The sequence below is a fragment of the Rattus norvegicus genome, chromosome 3, assembly GCF_021556685.1.
Source record: "Rattus norvegicus strain SHRSP/BbbUtx chromosome 3, alternate assembly SHRSP_T2T, whole genome shotgun sequence".
NCBI classification, from domain to species: Eukaryota; Metazoa; Chordata; class Mammalia; order Rodentia; family Muridae; genus Rattus; species Rattus norvegicus.
The window spans coordinates 67,152,106-67,169,375 of NC_141536.1; the positions used below are offsets into that span (position 1 = coordinate 67,152,106).

General features: G+C 42.2%; 1 pseudogene; it reads right to left on the reverse strand.

The window, feature by feature from the left end:
- Positions 1-2,290: 2,290 nt before the first annotated feature.
- LOC103691841 (uncharacterized) lies at positions 2,291-7,747 on the reverse strand (annotated as a pseudogene).
- Between the last annotated feature and the right edge of the window lie 9,523 nt (positions 7,748-17,270).

A 17,270-nucleotide genomic window follows, 5' to 3' on the forward strand; every position in this document is an offset into this window, starting at 1 on the left:
GGGAGGGAGGAGGGGAATTCCAAAACCATAAACTGCCCATATAGTTAGGTCATATACTAGTCATGTGTAACACTAGGCAACACACCCAGGACTTTGTGACATTGTGATTAGGGGTAGTGACATTTTACAGGGCCATTGGACCATTGTGGCCGGAGGCTATGGGTCATTGTGGCTGTTCCAGGAAACTTTTCATGCAAGAATGTTCCAGGAACCATTGTACAGCAAGGGAGGGGTGAAAAGTTCATGTTCTCACAGACCCTACTTCTTCTTTTTGGGTAGCTAGGCCCCTACTTCTTCTTTTTGGGTAGCTAGGCGGCTTATTATTAATTTTTAATCCTTCATTCCCCACTTCTTCTTTTTCATCAGCTCTAATCTTAGAGCCATTGTTCATCCCATTGTAACTCTTGGTACTGTTGTCGCAGGACCAGTACCTGAACAGCACTCACTCTTTCTTTTATAAATGCCACCAGCCTATTGAGTATACATGGCCCGAAAGTAAGTAGAAGCATGAGAATTATAATGGGCCCAACTAAAGTAGAGAGGAGAGTGGTTAACCATGGGGACTTATTAAACCAACTTTCAAACCATCCCTGTCTGTCTTCTCTTTCTTTTTTCCGTATATCTAAGCGCTCTCTAAGTTTAGCCATCGAATCCTTGATCACTCCAGAATGATCAACATAAAAACAACATTCTTCTTTTAGAGCAGCACAGAGTCCTCCTTCCTTGAGGAATAATAAATCTAGTCCTCTTCTATTCTGTAGTACCACTTCAGACAGGGAGGTTAAAGACTCTTCTAGTTTAGTTATAGATTGTTCTATGGATCTAAGGTCAGTATCCATAGCTGCTCGTAATTCCTCATAATATTGGGGGGTCTGAATTAATGCAGCGGTACCCGTACCAACTCCAGCCGCTATCCCCAGTCCCATGAGTACTGCAAAGGTCAAGGTGATAGGCTCTCTCTTCCAGCGATCTCGGTGATCAAACTCATCTACAAAAGAGCTATCATCATGATATAGGAGTCTAGGAACGAGTTGAACCAAAATACAGTAATCTTTGGAAGTATTGAAAACAGAAGTTGATACACAAGGAGTGAGACCAGTGTTGCAGGCCCATACTGTGTCTAGGGGGGGGTACTAGATACTGATTACCTCCCGTAGGCTGGACGGTTTGTGTTTGATTACAAAGGTGCTGTTTATCATGAGGTACCTGGCCTAAACAAAGTCCACTTCCTGAGACTGCTGTTAGAGTTAACTTTCTGTTTTCCCCCCAAGGGCATTGAGAGGAGTCTGTTGTTTTGTTGTAACCCCTGGTCTGAGCAATACCTTCATAATATGGGGGGCTAGAGGCATAGCACAACCAACAAGACTGAGTAACGTTAGGATTGGTACGATTCAGGACCAGGAATGCCCCTTGTATTAAGCTAAACAGACGATTTTCAGTGTCCGGGGGTATGGGAGTATTTGAAGTGGAGGGAGGTTCTTTAGCTAGGACATTAGGACCTACAGGTTGGGCTGGGGGGCTACTGAGGCTTAAGCAAACCATGACTGATGATCCAGGCTTGTTATTATAGTCATTAAAAACTACCCCCCATCTCATGTCCCTTATCCATGTTTGGGTATCATAATTTTTACCAGTGTCTGTAAATTTGATCCGAATTCTATCTAAATCAGCAGGGCGACAGTCAAACCTTTTATATGGTTCTATTATGACATACCTCCCTGGCCCAGAGTTTTCAAGAGAAAAGGTAGCCCTGTCATGAGTATATTCGCTGTCCCATTTCCAATCACCATCATTGGAAGAAACACAACTCCATTTAGCACAATAATGTGAGGCTGGTCCCCCACATATAGTCTGCTTATTATGCTCTGGGCAGCAGTAAAACCCATAGCTTCTTACTTGATTAGGGGGAATGGAAGTGGGGATAATCTGTTTGAGGCAGAAAGCTAGGTCAGGCCACCATGTCCCTGGCGGTGCTATTTTGGAAGTGGTGAATAAAACCTGATCCAGAGCAGGACCAAGAACCTGCCAGGTTAGAATTAAAGGCTGATGTGGGTTGTAATTTGGTAGGTAAACCTGACCTGAGTGAGGAGCAGTCTTAACTGAATCATCTGGTGGGTGCTCACGGTCAGGTCTGGTGGTTTTGGCGTTGGGAACACGAGTAGTAGCGGGGCCTCGGTTTGCATCAGCAGCAGCAGCGACGGCAGCAGTGGCGGCTTTGGCGGCATTGGCGGCGGCAGCGGTCTGGATGATTTCCGGTTTCGATGGCGTGGGTTTCGGAGGCGTGGGTTTTTTAGCTGGCAGCGGAGGATTCGCAGCTCCTATGTGTCCTGGCCATATTCCTGTATCTTGGCTCTTTACCTCTGCGGCACAGGCGAAGCTTAAGAGGATTATTAGTAGTTGCCACCATCCAGTTGTTGTCTTCATTTTGGTTGGGTGTCTTCTTGACGTGGGAGGCGTGTATCCAAGCAGCGATCCCATCCACCTTTACTGCCGTGGGGGTGGTCAGCAACACCAGATATGGTCCTTTCCACCGAGGCTCCAAGGTGCCAGCTCGATGTCGTCTGACTAAGACCGAATCTCCAACCTGGAACCTGTGGGGCACCTCTGAAGTTCCCGGTGCGTAGGCTTCTTTTATCTGGTCCCAGATCTGTGTTCTGATGACTTCCAGAGCCTTTAGATGAGTAAACAAAGCAGAGGATGAGGAGGAGTCGGCACTGGGATCCAATATCCCACTGGACTCAGTCAAGGGGGGCGGTCCCCCATGGAGAATCTCATAAGGAGTGAGGCCAAAACGTCCGGGTGTGTTTCGGACCCTAAGAAGCGCAAAGGGAAGGAGAGTCACCCAGTCTTTACCACCGGTCTCAATGGCTAATTTAGTTAGGGTCTCTTTTAGAGTTCTATTCATTCTTTTTACCTGTCCTGAACTCTGGGGTCTATATGCACAATGTAATTTCCAATCTGTCCCCAGTTGCGAGGCCAATCCCTGACTTACCTGGGCAACAAAAGCTGGCCCATTATCCGAGCCGATTACCTTGGGCACCCCAAACCGGGGTAAGATTTCTTCAAGAATCTTCTTGGCTACCACCTGAGCAGTTTCGGATTTTATGGGGAAAGCCTCCACCCATCCTGAAAAGGTATCAACAAAGACTAATAGATATTTATTACCATATTTTCCTGGCTTTATTTCAGTAAAATCCACTTCCCAATGGACTCCTGGTCGGTCTCCTCGCCTTCTTTTTCCAGGTTCTTGATAGGGCTTAGCGGCGTTAGTAAGTGTACAGGCCTGGCAAGAGTCAACCACCTGCCTAATTGTTGAATTTAAATTTAACACATGGTATTTAGAAGCTTTGACAAGTTGTTTTAGTTTATCTGCCCCTAAATGAGTCAACTGGTGCAGTCTCTGAACATAACTTATTCCTTCTTTTGTTGGCAGGATCACTCGCCCATCCATAGTCCGCGCTACCCCATCAAAGCTGAATTCTTGAGCTTGTTTTCTGCAAACCATATTTTCTAATATTTTAAAATCATTGGCTGAATAAATGTGGTTAGAGTCATCAGTAACTGGAGTTTTTACTGGAGTCTGACTCTTTTCTGCTAATATTGTTACCTGCTGGGCCACCTGTTTTGCCACGAGGTCCGCCATTTGGTTCCCTTTTGTTATAGGATCTTCTCCTTTTTGGTGACCTGGACAGTGAATAATGGCCACCTTCTTTGGCAAATGTACTGCCTCTAAAAGGGCTAAAATCTCTTCTTTGTTTTTGATGTCTCTTCCCGCCGAAGTGAGTAGCCCCCTTTGCTTGTAGATGGCTCCATGTATATGGGCTGTAGCAAAGGCATACCGGCTGTCGGTATAAATGTTAATGGCCTTACCTTCTGCCAATCGCAAGGCCTGAGTCAAAGCCACGAGTTCAGCTTTTTGAGCTGAAGTTCCTTCTGGAAGACTACTTGCCCAGATTACCTGTTTTCCATCTACCACTGCTGCTTCCGCTCTCCTTTTTCCTTCCACCACAAAACTGCTACCATCTGTATACCAAGCAGGCACACCTGGCCATGGTCGATCAGTCAGGTCCTTTCTTGTTCCGGTTTCTTCCGCCAAGATATCGACACATTGATGTATTGGGGTGGAGTTATGTATCTCAGGGAGAAGAGTAGCAGGATTAAGAATGGCAGGTGGGGCGAAAGTCACTCGTTCATTCAGTAACAGGCTCTGATAGTGAGTCATCCGGGCGTTAGTCATCCACCGGTCCGGGGGCTGCCGCACAATACTCTCCAGAGCATGGGGAGCAATGACAGTCACATGCTGACCTAGGGTAAGCTTGTCAGCATCTTTAACAAGTAAGGCCACGGCAGCAATGGCTTTTAGGCAGGAGGGCCATCCGCTGGCGACCGGGTCTAACTTTTTTGACAAGTAGGCTACCGGGAGTTTCCAGGGCCCCAGAGCCTGAGTTAAGACCCTGCGGGCTACTCCAGCCCGTTCATCAACATATAAAGTGAAAGGCTTAGTCAAATCTGGCAAGGCCAGAGCAGGGGCTGCCAGTAGTGCAGCTTTTATGTCCTCAAAGGCTCTTTGGTGCTCCTCGGTCCAGGTGAATGGGACCTGTTCTTTTGTAAGAGGGTACAAAGGGGCTGCCAGTGTTGCGAACCCCGGTATCCAGAGTCTACAAAAGCCCGCCGTCCCCAGAAACTCACGTACTTGTCGCGGAGTGGTGGGGGTCGGGATCTGCATCACAGTTTTCTTTCGAGCTTCGGTGAGCCACCGCTTTCCTTCTCGGAGAGTGTATCCTAGGTAGGTCACCTCGGTGCGACACAGCTGAGCTTTTTTAGCAGACACCCGGTACCCCAACTCACCCAATTCATTTAGGAGCCTTTTGGTCCCCTCACGACACAGTTCCTGGGTTGAAGCAACAAGCAGTAGGTCGTCTACGTACTGCAAGAGAGAAATCTGGGGATTTTGTGCCCTAAAAGGCGCAAGGTCTCGATGGAGCGCCTCATCAAAGAGAGTAGGGGAATTTTTGAACCCTTGGGGCAGCCGTGTCCAGGTCAGCTGGCCAGTGTGTCCTCCTTCTGGATCTCTCCACTCAAAAGCAAATAGTGGCTGGCTGTTGGGATGCAACCGAAGGCAGAAAAAGGCATCCTTTAAGTCTAAGACAGTGTACCAAGTCCGCTCTGGTGGTAGGGAACTTAGTAAATTGTAAGGATTTGGAACCGTAGGGTGGATGTCCTGCACCCTTTTGTTAACTTCTCTTAAATCTTGTACTGGTCGATAATCATTAGTCCCAGGCTTGCGCACAGGCAGGAGAGGAGTGTTCCAAGGGGATTGGCAAGGCACTAGAATCCCTAGTTGTAACAGTCTCTGAATATGTGGCCGGATGCCTTCTTTAGCTTCCCTACTCATAGGGTATTGTTTGACTGAGACTGGAGAGGCATCGGCTTTTAATTCTACTACTACTGGCGATACTTGCTTGGCTAACCCCATCCCTGTCTGCTCCGCCCAGACTTTGGAAAAAGCAGACAGCCACTCGGGGGCTAGTAACTGTTTGGGATTCTGCTCATGGAGGCGGTATTCTTCTTCTAAACTTAAAACCAAACATGCAACAGGGGCCTCTTCCCAGGTTACTTTCAGCCCTTTTGAGGTGAACTGTACTTGAGCCTTAAGTTTGGTTAATAAGTCTCTTCCCAGTAGGGGCGTGGGGCATTCAGGAATCACAAGAAAAGAATGAGTCACTTGGCTTTTCCCTATATCTAAAACTCGTTTAGTGGTCCAGGGGTAAAGTTTACTACCAGTGGCTCCCATCACCATAGTCTTCTTTTGCCCCAATTGTCCCAGTGGCTTGGTCAAAACTGAATGTTCTGCTCCTGTGTCTACTAAGAAATCAACAGGAGTCCCCTCCACAGAAAGAGTTACCCTAGGCTCGGGGAGGGGAGTCGAGCCCCGACTTCCCTAGTTCTCTTCAAAGGCCAGTACCTTGGGTCCTCTTTGTTTCTTTTTAGGACAGTTTCTGGCCCAATGTCCTTTTTCTTTGTAGTATGCACATTGATCATTTTCGAGCTGCAGTCTTTTTCCTCCCGGAGGTCTTCTTGCTCCGTTGCCCAGGTACCCTGACTGTCCCTTCTCTATCCTTTTGTCACCTACTACTGCGGCCAAAATCTTAGTTAAGTTCCTCTCCTGCCGGCGATCACGCCGGTTCTCTCTCTCTTCTGCCTCTTTCTTTTCTCTCTCTTGTTTCTCTTCCTCTGTTTCCCTCTTATGATACACCTTCTCTGCTTCTTTTACTAGATCTCGCAAAGTGTAGTCCTGGAGCCCCTCTAACCTCTGCAGCTTTCTTTTAATGTCCGAGGCGGACTGCCCAATGAAAGCCATGGCTACAGCCGCTTGCTGTCCCTCCGAGGAGGGGTCAAACGGTGTATATCTCCTATAGGCCTCCATCAGTCGCTCTAAGAAAACAGAGGGCGGCTCTGCTGGTCCCTGAAGAACTTCTCTTACCTTAGCCAAATTAGTGGGTCGCCGAGCGGCCCCTTTGAGCCCCGCCACTAGAGTCCGGCGGTATACTGTGAGACGCTCCCTACCTTCCGCAGTGTTGAAGTCCCAGGCTGGGCGGGTCAAGGGGAAGGTTTCATCTATAAGATTGGGGAGACTAGTGGGGGTCCCATCTGGTCCGGGGACATTCTTTCTGGCTTCCAACAGGATCCTCTCCTTCTCCTCTGTGGTGAAGAGGGCCTGCAGGAGTTGCTGGCAATCATCCCAAGTGGGCTGATGGGAAAACATAAGGGACTCAAGAAGCCCAGTCAAGCCCGAGGGATTTTCTGAAAAAGAAGGGTGATTAGTTTTCCAGTTGTATAGATCAGCTGAAGAGAAAGGCCAGTACTGCAAAGGGACAAGTTCATCGGGGCCTGGCGGGGGGGCCACCAACATAGGCACGGAGGGGCAGGGCAACAGTGAAATCTCCTTCTGGGCTGCGGCCTCTCCGGCTCCGTGTCCCCGCCGCAGGCCCCCCCACCCCGTCCTTCTCGACAGGTGCCGGGACCGGGGGTGCAGATGGTCGCGGCAGAGGATAAGGGGGAGGCTGTGGCTCTGTCCACAAAGGGTCCTCGATCTCGGGGTAGATCTTCGGAGGTGCCGAAGGGCCTGCCGACGGTTGGGTCTGCTTAGGTTTAGCTGCCGCAACCGCCACCGTCACTCCGGACCCCATGGTCCAGGGCTTAACCCAAGGTGGGGGATTCTGGACCAGGTCCTGCCAGACGATGATATAGGGGATGTGGTCGGGATGTCCTCCTATTTCCTGAAAGATAATGCGCTTAACAGCGAAAACAAGAGACAGGTTAAAGGTTCCCTCTGGTGGCCATCCTACCTTAAAGTCCGGCCATTCGGATGAACAAAAAGTCTGCCAGGGTCCCTTCTTAACGTCTACCGAAAAATTGTGAGCTCTAGTCCTTACTTCAGTCCAGTGATCCAGAGTCAAAATCAAAGGAGTCGTTACTTTCTGTCCCATGTCGAGCTCGACAACACACACCACACACACGAGCACAAACAAAAGAGAAAAAAGAAAACAAAACCGACGTCGACTTCGTGTCGACCAGAGGCACTGAAACTGATCGGCAGGTCGCAGACCTTGCCTAACAAACCGGTCGTCAAGGAGTAAAGTCCCCTCTGGACCTATCAGATGGGGTTCACCAGGCGTCCCTGGTCCCCCCTTGTGTCCTCCTGGGACGTCTCCCAGGGCGAACGGACGGTGGATACCTGGACACGTCTATCCCTTTCCACCCCGCTCTCCTTCCTGGAGCGCGGTCTCACTGAGCGTCCGCAAAACCGAAACAGCGATCGCACCAGATTCCCAGACAGAACATAGACACAGACCCAGACACAGCGCTGAGATAAAACAGAGAATCTTACCTCCAAGTGGGTCTAGGACCCCTGGGTGGTCACGCAGATCCCGGACGAGCCCTCAAATGAAAGACCCCTGAAGGGAGCCCCCCACTCAAGTCTCAGGAAAGACGCGCACCCAGTAGGACACAGACACCGACCTGCTGTAACCACACGAGGAAGATTTATTGTAAGCGAGATGAAACAAGAGCTCAGGCCAGCATGCTGGGGTCAAGACTCGTACACCACACAGGGAGTAGAGGAGTTCGACCCCGACCTGAATTTTCACAGAGCTTATAAAGGAAAAAAAACCACAAACCAGGGGGATCAAGAGGGAGGGAGGAGGGGAATTCCAAAACCATAAACTGCCCATATAGTTAGGTCATATACTAGTCATGTGTAACACTAGGCAACACACCCAGGACTTTGTGACATTGTGATTAGGGGTAGTGACATTTTACAGGGCCATTGGACCATTGTGGCCGGAGGCTATGGGTCATTGTGGCTGTTCCAGGAAACTTTTCATGCAAGAATGTTCCGGGAACCATTGTACAGCAAGGGAGGGGTGAAAAGTTCATGTTCTCACAGACCCTACTTCTTCTTTTTGGGTAGCTAGGCCCCTACTTCTTCTTTTTGGGTAGCTAGGCGGCTTATTATTAATTTTTAATCCTTCAGAACCATTAAAATAAATCCATCCTATGCCACAGCATACTTGTCCCCACTTTAATCTCAGCACTTGGGAGGCAAAGGCAGTAGGATCTACATGAGCTCAAAGCCAACATGGTCTACATAGTTAGCTCTAGGACAACGAGAATTATGCAGTGAGATCCTGTCATAAACTTCTCCCCCATCAAAAAAATAAAATTAATTCTAAAATATAGTAAATGGATATAAAATGATTATTTTAATGTTTGGACTTTTTTTTAAAATTTCCTGGGTACACTACTATGATAGGGCTTTCCATATTTGGAAATGGATGATTTCTTGAAAGGAAAGTACATTGAAGTCCACTGATCTATCTTATAATTCTAATGGAACTCATCCACTCATTCATGATCTCCTTGATTAAAGCAATCCTTGCATAGCATATGTATTCACTAAGCTATAAAGACCTTCCAATTGTTAGGTTGTTTTATCTTAAAGTATAAAAATTGCTTTCATTAGTATTACTACTGTCTTCATTAAAGAATTCTCTTTACTTATTGGAAAGCTATCAAAGCCTTAGTAATGAGTATATTATCCAGTTCATATTTTTATTTTATTACTAACAAAGATTTAAGTTAAATCAACCATGGTCTCTCTAGAAATATAAAGTTCCATTAAAAAAATAGTTCTCATCATGACTCAAACATGTCTTGGAAACAGTACCTTTCTGTAGGGAGCCGTATTGGATTTGGGCCTGGCCGCTTTGTGACTGTTAAGATGACTGCCACAGTTAAGATGACTGCCATAAAGTCTTGAGATTGTTGGACAAAAGCCTCTCCCATGAATTTGCGGCACAAGAAGATAATAATCATGGAATGCTTTGAGCCCAGCTGATGCATGTGGAACTGACACACCTGGGCCACACCTGGGCAGTGGTCAATTTGCTCCTGCCTTTTGCTTTCTCAGCCTTTGTCTTTAAGATTTAGGCTGGTCTTCCTGGATATTTCCCTAATTAATTCAGGTCTCATAGTAGGTCTTTTGTTACTGGAGTCACAAAGTCAGCCAGATAATCAGGAGTTAGGGTTTTCCACTGTGCTTCCCAGATATTTTCTACCTGGGGAACTTGGGTATATAAATGGTGAATAAAGCTATAGGAGTCTCTCTCTTCCTCTCCTGGCTTGACATGAATAACCTGTGTGTGTGTGTGTGTGTTTCTTTAATCCCACAGGCTTTCGCCCGATTCTCGGTACCATGTCGGTGCAGGCGCCGACACCTTCCCATATAAAAAAGGGATATTGGATTTATATTTTTCATACATAATAAGAAATATATATTAAAAAATAAAAATTTAATGCAAATCAATATTTTAATGAATCATTAAGGTATACTAAACATTTTTAAAGTATATTTTATTATTTATAATTGTGCGTGTGAGTGTGTGTGCACTTGACTGCTGGTTCCCACAAAGGTCAGATCTCTCTGGAAATGGACTTATAGTCAGCTGTGAGATGACTGACATGGGTTCTGGGAACAGAACTTGATCCTTTGCAAGAAAAATGCTAAGTTGTAAATGCTGAGCCACATCTCCAAGTCAATTTTAAGTCATTTTTTAAATATACTTTTTGGCTATTTTTATTGATACCAAAAATATAAATTTGAATGCAATTATGTTAAACTACTTTAAGATATAAACCAATATGTGTTATTAATTGCAACTCACCTTAAAATTATTGAAATATGGTGCTGATACAAAGTAGATGAATCGAGAATATAAGTGACTTCAAATACTAAGGATGAATCCAAGAACTTACTGAAGATGCGGCATGGTATACAATAACTAAGGACTAAAAGGGAGCAGAGAATGCAGGTGAACAAAGGGAGAAACATCAGTTTGGATAGATAAAAATTACCCAATTTCAAACTATATTAATGTTTATACATTTAGTAAACAATTACATTAATAGGAGTGGGAAAATGAAGTAACAGGCAAGTTCTAAAGCAAACGTGGGATGTTAAATACTAGAGATGACACAAACAACAGATAGGTCATGTACAGAAATGCCATACTTTTTTTACAACAAAATATGATCTCAGGATAAGAGAAATGGTGCTGATTCTATAGATAAGCAATTATAGTGCATATTGCTTTAAAAATGAGCTAAAGGAAAACTATTTTCTTCCATAGAAAAGTCAGATTTCTTACAGGATAATGAAGTATAGTCATGAACTAATTTATTGCTCTGTCGACTTATAAGAAACACAGGGAATTACATGCTCCAACCACTGTATGAAGACAAAGGAAATGCATAGAGAAAGTTGTTTACAGGAACATATTATTTCATAAATATATTTTTTAAAAAAACATCATTTTGAATAAGTTTGAGCAGATGTACCCTACAGGACTAGATAGGCCTCCTTCCATAAGCCAAATGTTATTAAATAAAAATCCAAGCACTCTGTACGTGAGACTTTCCTACGAGCTCCCACAGGCTATGTCAACAACCTCAGTTGCCAACCAGAACTAAATCATAAGATTCTATTGCTGATGATACAATATCCCATGTTTGTAACCCAAGCTGTATGTTTCCTCCATGTTGATTAGCATTCATAGGAATGTAAAATATTACAAAAGCTGTCTGGGAAGAAAATTCACTATTGGTCTTACCCAGATTCAGATACCATGAAAAGTGACAATACTGGCAAGACATGACCATTGGTGCAATGGTGGCCTGATTTTTAGGAAGATAATCAGCCATTTTCTACTTGGATTTGAGGTCCACTCTACTGGAAGGAACTCACACCTAGTACTGTTAACCTAACCTAGAACATGTGACTTGGAAGGCCATAGGCCAGAAAGCGGAATGGCTATTGTTTTGCTATAGGGCATGATGTTAAACTCACTTTTAAATACTAACATATTCAGATGAGTGTTGATCTCAGTCTTTGTCAGAGAAGCAAAGGCAAAAGTTAACACAGAGATTCACAGCTTTTGAAATTGTAAGTACTTGGTCCTTAAGACACGTTTACATTAAACCCTCCTAGGCCCGGGATACATCACATATGAGAGGCAGAAGGAAGGGAAGAGGGTCAAGAGGAGTGCTTCAAATCATGGTATGACAAGGGCATTACACTCATGAAATCACTGTACCTCTGGCTACCTGTACAAGATTATATCATGTATATGTGAAGAACTCAGGAGAACCCAGTCCTCACTGAGGAACCGTGGGCAAGTAATGAATGGTAGGAGAGGGGATTATCAAATTATTTTGTGGTATTGCCACTTCTCAGTTGCTCACGTTGTAGCAAATATGCTCCCTTACTCATGCTTAGGTATACAACCATAATTAATCTTAGTGAATCAACACACACACACACACACACACACACACACACACACACACGCACACACACACACAGGGTGGGGCAGAGACAGAGAAACTGACAGAAACAGAGAGAGAGAGAGAGAGAGAGAGAGAGAGAGAGGGAGAGAGAGAGAGACTTTGAAGTAATACACTTATTTGGAGGAAGAGTTCATGAGAGAGGGGGAGATGATAAAGTGTAGTGAAGTTGAAAGGCCAATTTGTACACATGTGAAATCGCCAAAAATAAAATCTATGATAAAATATTGATCGGATTTGACTAGTTATTTTGGAGACAGGGTTGTATTTATTAGGATGATCTCATTATGATCTGTGTTAATATAGCTCAAAGATGCATGTAGAGCTCAGATGAAACTGAGATTTCCAGCTACAGTATTATTGAGGAAATTGTGGGGTGCCTTTGAGTTGGGTAGAACTGTAGGATGGATGAATCAAAACAAGTGTTGTTGAGGATCAGATCAGATGAAATAAACTTTCTCTGAGAAAACATTTACTGTCCTGTTCATTAATGACACTAAGGTTTGTAAGGCCTGATAACTTGTAACAAAATCAATTAGTTACATTCTTGGTTCTAATTTTCCATCTCCTGTCTTGAGAATGACTGTTGAGTGAAAATAACACTGAACTAAGAATATCACTACAAGGATGCTTCTAAAGCTATATGATGTGTGTGATGTGTGTGTGTGTATATATATATATATATATATATATATATATATATATATATATATATATACATATATATATTCATTAAAATTCAATTAAATTTATTAACCTGTAATTATTAAATATAAAATATTGACTCGTTAAAAAATTAACACAAATTAAAACATCAAATGAAATTCAAAAGAATGGGAGGAAAAATATTTTATTGATTGATGTGATTGTTTGGAAAATGTCCACATAGGTTCAGGTATTAGAGTATTTAGTCCCCAGGATCATTTTGGCTGGCAGTCTTGTTAGAGGGAGCTTGTATCTGGTGGAAAGCTTGGAGAGTTTATGGCTTTGCTCTGGTTCCAGATGACTCTGCTTTGCGTTTGTGGTTGAAGATGTGATCTCTCCATTTCCTGTTCCAGCCACCTGCTACCATTCTTAGGATGCTATTGTGGATTCTTCCTGTGAATATGTAACCCAAAGTAATCATTCTTCTATAGGTTTTTCTGGTTATGTTTTATCAGGGCAATAGAAAAGTAGTTAATTGCTGGATTTTTCAAATAAAACAACGTTTTGTTTTGTTTACTTTTCTTTTGTTTTGAAACATAGTGGTCTCGCTATGTATCCCAGTCTGGCTTCCAACATGTAACAATCCCTGTGCCTCAGCCTCCTGAGCTCAGAGAGTAAATGCATGAGCCACAGTATCTAGTTCAAATATACTATTTTAATAACCTAAAAAAATGCAGTGGATGGAAAGATGGCTCAGTAGGTAGACACTTTTGGTGTATAAACATAAGACATGAATTCAGATTCCAGCACTCAGGAAACAAGTTTCTCATGGCTCACAGCCTGACTCCTCAATACTAAGCAGATCAGAGCAGGTAAAGGAGGATTGCTGGAACACACTGTCTGCTAGTGGAGGCACAAGCTCCAGGGTTGGAGACAGAGCCTGCCTGGAAAAAGGAGGCAGAGACAGACAGAGGAGGATACTTTCTGGCCTCTGACTTCTTCAGGCATGGGCACACATAATCACACATATACATTTTAATATCTTAAATTAAAGAATGAAGCTGATCTTTGGCTAAATTGATAAAGTGACTTGAAATTTAAAAGAATATGATACTCTAAATTTAAAGGGATATATTATAATATGAATTCAGTATGCAATATATTTACTTTAAAATTACATCCACATATATATGTCTCATATGCATATATGTGCTTCTTTTTGTTTGTATAGCTTTTAATATAGTATGTCAATATTTTATGTTACTTAATCTAATTTAATGCTAATATGTATTTTGGAACAGAATATATAAAATCTTAGGGCACAAAATTTTTTATTCATGTCATTTAAATTCATGAATATTGGTTATAAATCATAGTATATATATGCATATATATATAAATATATGTAGGACTACATAAAATTCCCATTTTCATTAACTGTGACCTGACACTATTCTCAGGATCATTTAATAAAACCAACTTTCATGATAAGCTTTTATATGAAGAACTGAATTAATTTCTTGGCATAATGTCTCTTTTTATTTGAAACACACAGTCATTATTCAAAAATGTAAAATAGGTTCCTTTCAGTAGCAAAATAGCTTTTATAATCAGAATATATTTTAATATGTATTGGATATTTACGATGCCATTGACAAGAATAACTCAGCACTTAATTTGTGTGTGACATCATAATACTGTAAAATAAATATATACACAAAATTTTTAAGGTCAACATTTTTATTGTACATTGCATTTACTCTGTCGTTCATATACCAGGTCTATACCATGACATTAGACTCCTGGCGTGATGACATTTGGTATGAAATCAATGTGTTGTCTGAGCAGTCACAGACAATTTAACTTTCTCAGAACAGATTGTTTTTACTGTTGCTATAAAAGATCAAAATTAAATTCCCCATGGGGATTTAACTGACATGTTACGATATACAAAAGTAATTTTCTAACAAGAGGGACTAGAGAAATGAACTCAATTTCATTTTGATTATGATATATGTTACAGAGACAAAAGAAGATTCTAAATGAACCTTTGAAAAATTTCATTAAAATTTAATATCATCTGTTGCAATATTTGAAATGCCTTATAGTAATGATAAGGAAAGAGACAATACATATTTAATTCAAATATCAATGTCCTTTAATATTGTATTTATCTTACAGGATTAATTGTTCTTTTTAAGTACCAACAATGGCACTGTATAATAGGAAGTGGTTTATCTTCGTTGTCAATTCTTCAGCAACCAACATGAACTTATGAGTCAACATATCCATAGAGCAGTGTGAACATTTGTAGACTCAAGGCAGGCCTAGAACCAAATCAAGCTGTGCATGGTGGCACAGGCCTTCTAAGAACACAGGTATGTGCCACTGTGCACACATAGTAGTTTGTTAAAAATAGAAACTGCCATGTGTAACATGATTTCCATAATTCAGCGTGAAATTAGGAGGGTGGAATCTTGACTTACCTTCTGAGAAATTTTGTCTTACAAATGTTAGCCCTTCAAAACAAAATGAAACATGCTTTATTATAAATTTGCCTAAAACTTGAATTATTTTTTGCCTACCATCATGAAAATACCTCTGACAGTACTGTAAAACACTTTTGAGACATTATAGAGACTACTGATTGGAACTCTCAGCAGGACTGTTAGAAATATGGTCATCTTTGAAACCACAACTTTTAGTTGTTTAAACCTCAGAGGAGAATGTGAAATAAATACTAACAACAGCTGGAACTTTTATCCTAATGTCTCTACCACTGCTGATGCCCCTTTCTGACTTCTATTGGATGAACTACTTAGATGCCAATATATCATCATGTAAACACTCACATGTAAAGCAGGGGACATAAAATTTGGGTTCCAGTGAAAGCACGAGAAAATTCAGTTGAAGTGTACTATCAGTTCTTTTTCTAAATCATATTTAGTAAAATACATGAAACTAGGAGTTGAACTGGTTTGACAGAGGAAGGAGATCAGCAGGTATAGCTTCCGGGGGGCAGGGAGGGGATAATGGATGGGAGTGGATTTGATCAAGGTGACTTATATACATGAATGAAATGCTATAATGAAATACATCATTCTGAATACTTAGCATATATTTATAAAAGGAAGTTCTTCACTTCCCAAAGCATTGCCTTTGTCAATTGCATAGTAATAGAAGTAAACACAAGCACTGACTCCATCCAGGGCACAGTCTCCAGATTTTAACTACCCTCAGTTTGTTATGGAAAAATGTAATTCACATAGATGTGATTGGCAAACGACATGGTACACAATTTCAACCTTCGCACCAGCGTTTTAGTTTGATTACACTTTGTGTGTGTGTGTGTGTGTGTGTGTGTGTGTGTATATGTGTGTGTAGTGTGTGTGTAGTGTGTGTGTGGGTAGTGTATGTGTGTGTAGTGTGTGTGTGTGTAGTGTGTGTGTGGGTAGTGTGTGTGGGTAGTGTGTGTGTGTAGTGTGTGTGTATGTGTGTGTAGTGTGTGTGTGTGTAGTGTGTGTGTGGGTAGTGTGTGTGTGTAGTGTGTGTGTAGTGTGTGTGTGGGTAGTGTGTGTGTGTAGTGTGTGTGTGCGTGTGTAGTGTGTGTGTAGTGTGTGTGTATGTGTGTTGCGTGTGTAGTGTGTGTGTGGGTAGTGTGTGTGTGGGTAGTGTGTGTGTAGTGTGTGTGTGTGTAGTGTGTAGTGTGTGTGTGTAGTGTGTGTGTGTGTGTAGTGTGTGTGTGGGTAGTGTGTGTGTGGGTAGTGTGTGTGTGTAAAGATTTATATTTTCCCATATCCCTACTTCACAGCCATTGTCACCTCTACCACCAGCCCTTCTCATTTAGCATCTCTTCTTCCTATGTATTCTATTCTATTCTATTCTATTCTATTCTATTCTATTCTATTCTATTCTATTCTATTCTATTCTAACCATTCTATTTTAGAGAAACATATTTTATAATATACCATTTTAATCCCGGACATGTATGTCTTTGATTTACATGTTTCTCTTGACCTACAACTTATCAATTTCAGACATGTGTATGCAATTCCTCTCCTGCTCTCATGTTCTCAGAGTACTTTTTCCACCATCGTTTGCACTGCTTCCAATGTCTCACTCCGCACCGACGACCTCACTTCTCTACCTGATAATTTACCTCCACAGCACACATATTCATTTATACTCATTATCTTTAGGTATGTTTATGCCTTTGTGAAGGAATGTTCCTGGAAAGCAACACACCTTCCACTGAAGACATAGCAAAGCTGATTAATTGATTAGAATTTCAGTGACTGTGGAGGTGGGAATGTTGCACGTCCAGAGCCCAATTATAACTTATCTTATGTTCTTCTCAACTCTCTTGATAGCTACTCCATTCAGACCTCTGTCTAGCCTAATATTCCTATGAATAACAGGTAAGCCTTTCAGAATATCTTAACAAACCATTAGCATCTACCTACCAAAAAGCTGAAAATACCATCAGATATCATCTGAAGCCTGCTTGAATCCATAAATTAATGTTTCCATCATTGTATTTAAAAAATGCCTTCATTTATTACCTGCTTCATTCTGTTACTATAAAATCTTCATTAAACTGTTATCTACTTGGAACATGGAATTGGGGGTAACCTAAATCTGCATTTCATGAGTATGGTCTCCCATATTCATTTCCAGAATAAACTATTTCTTATCTCACTTAGGATAACAGTCATGTTTTA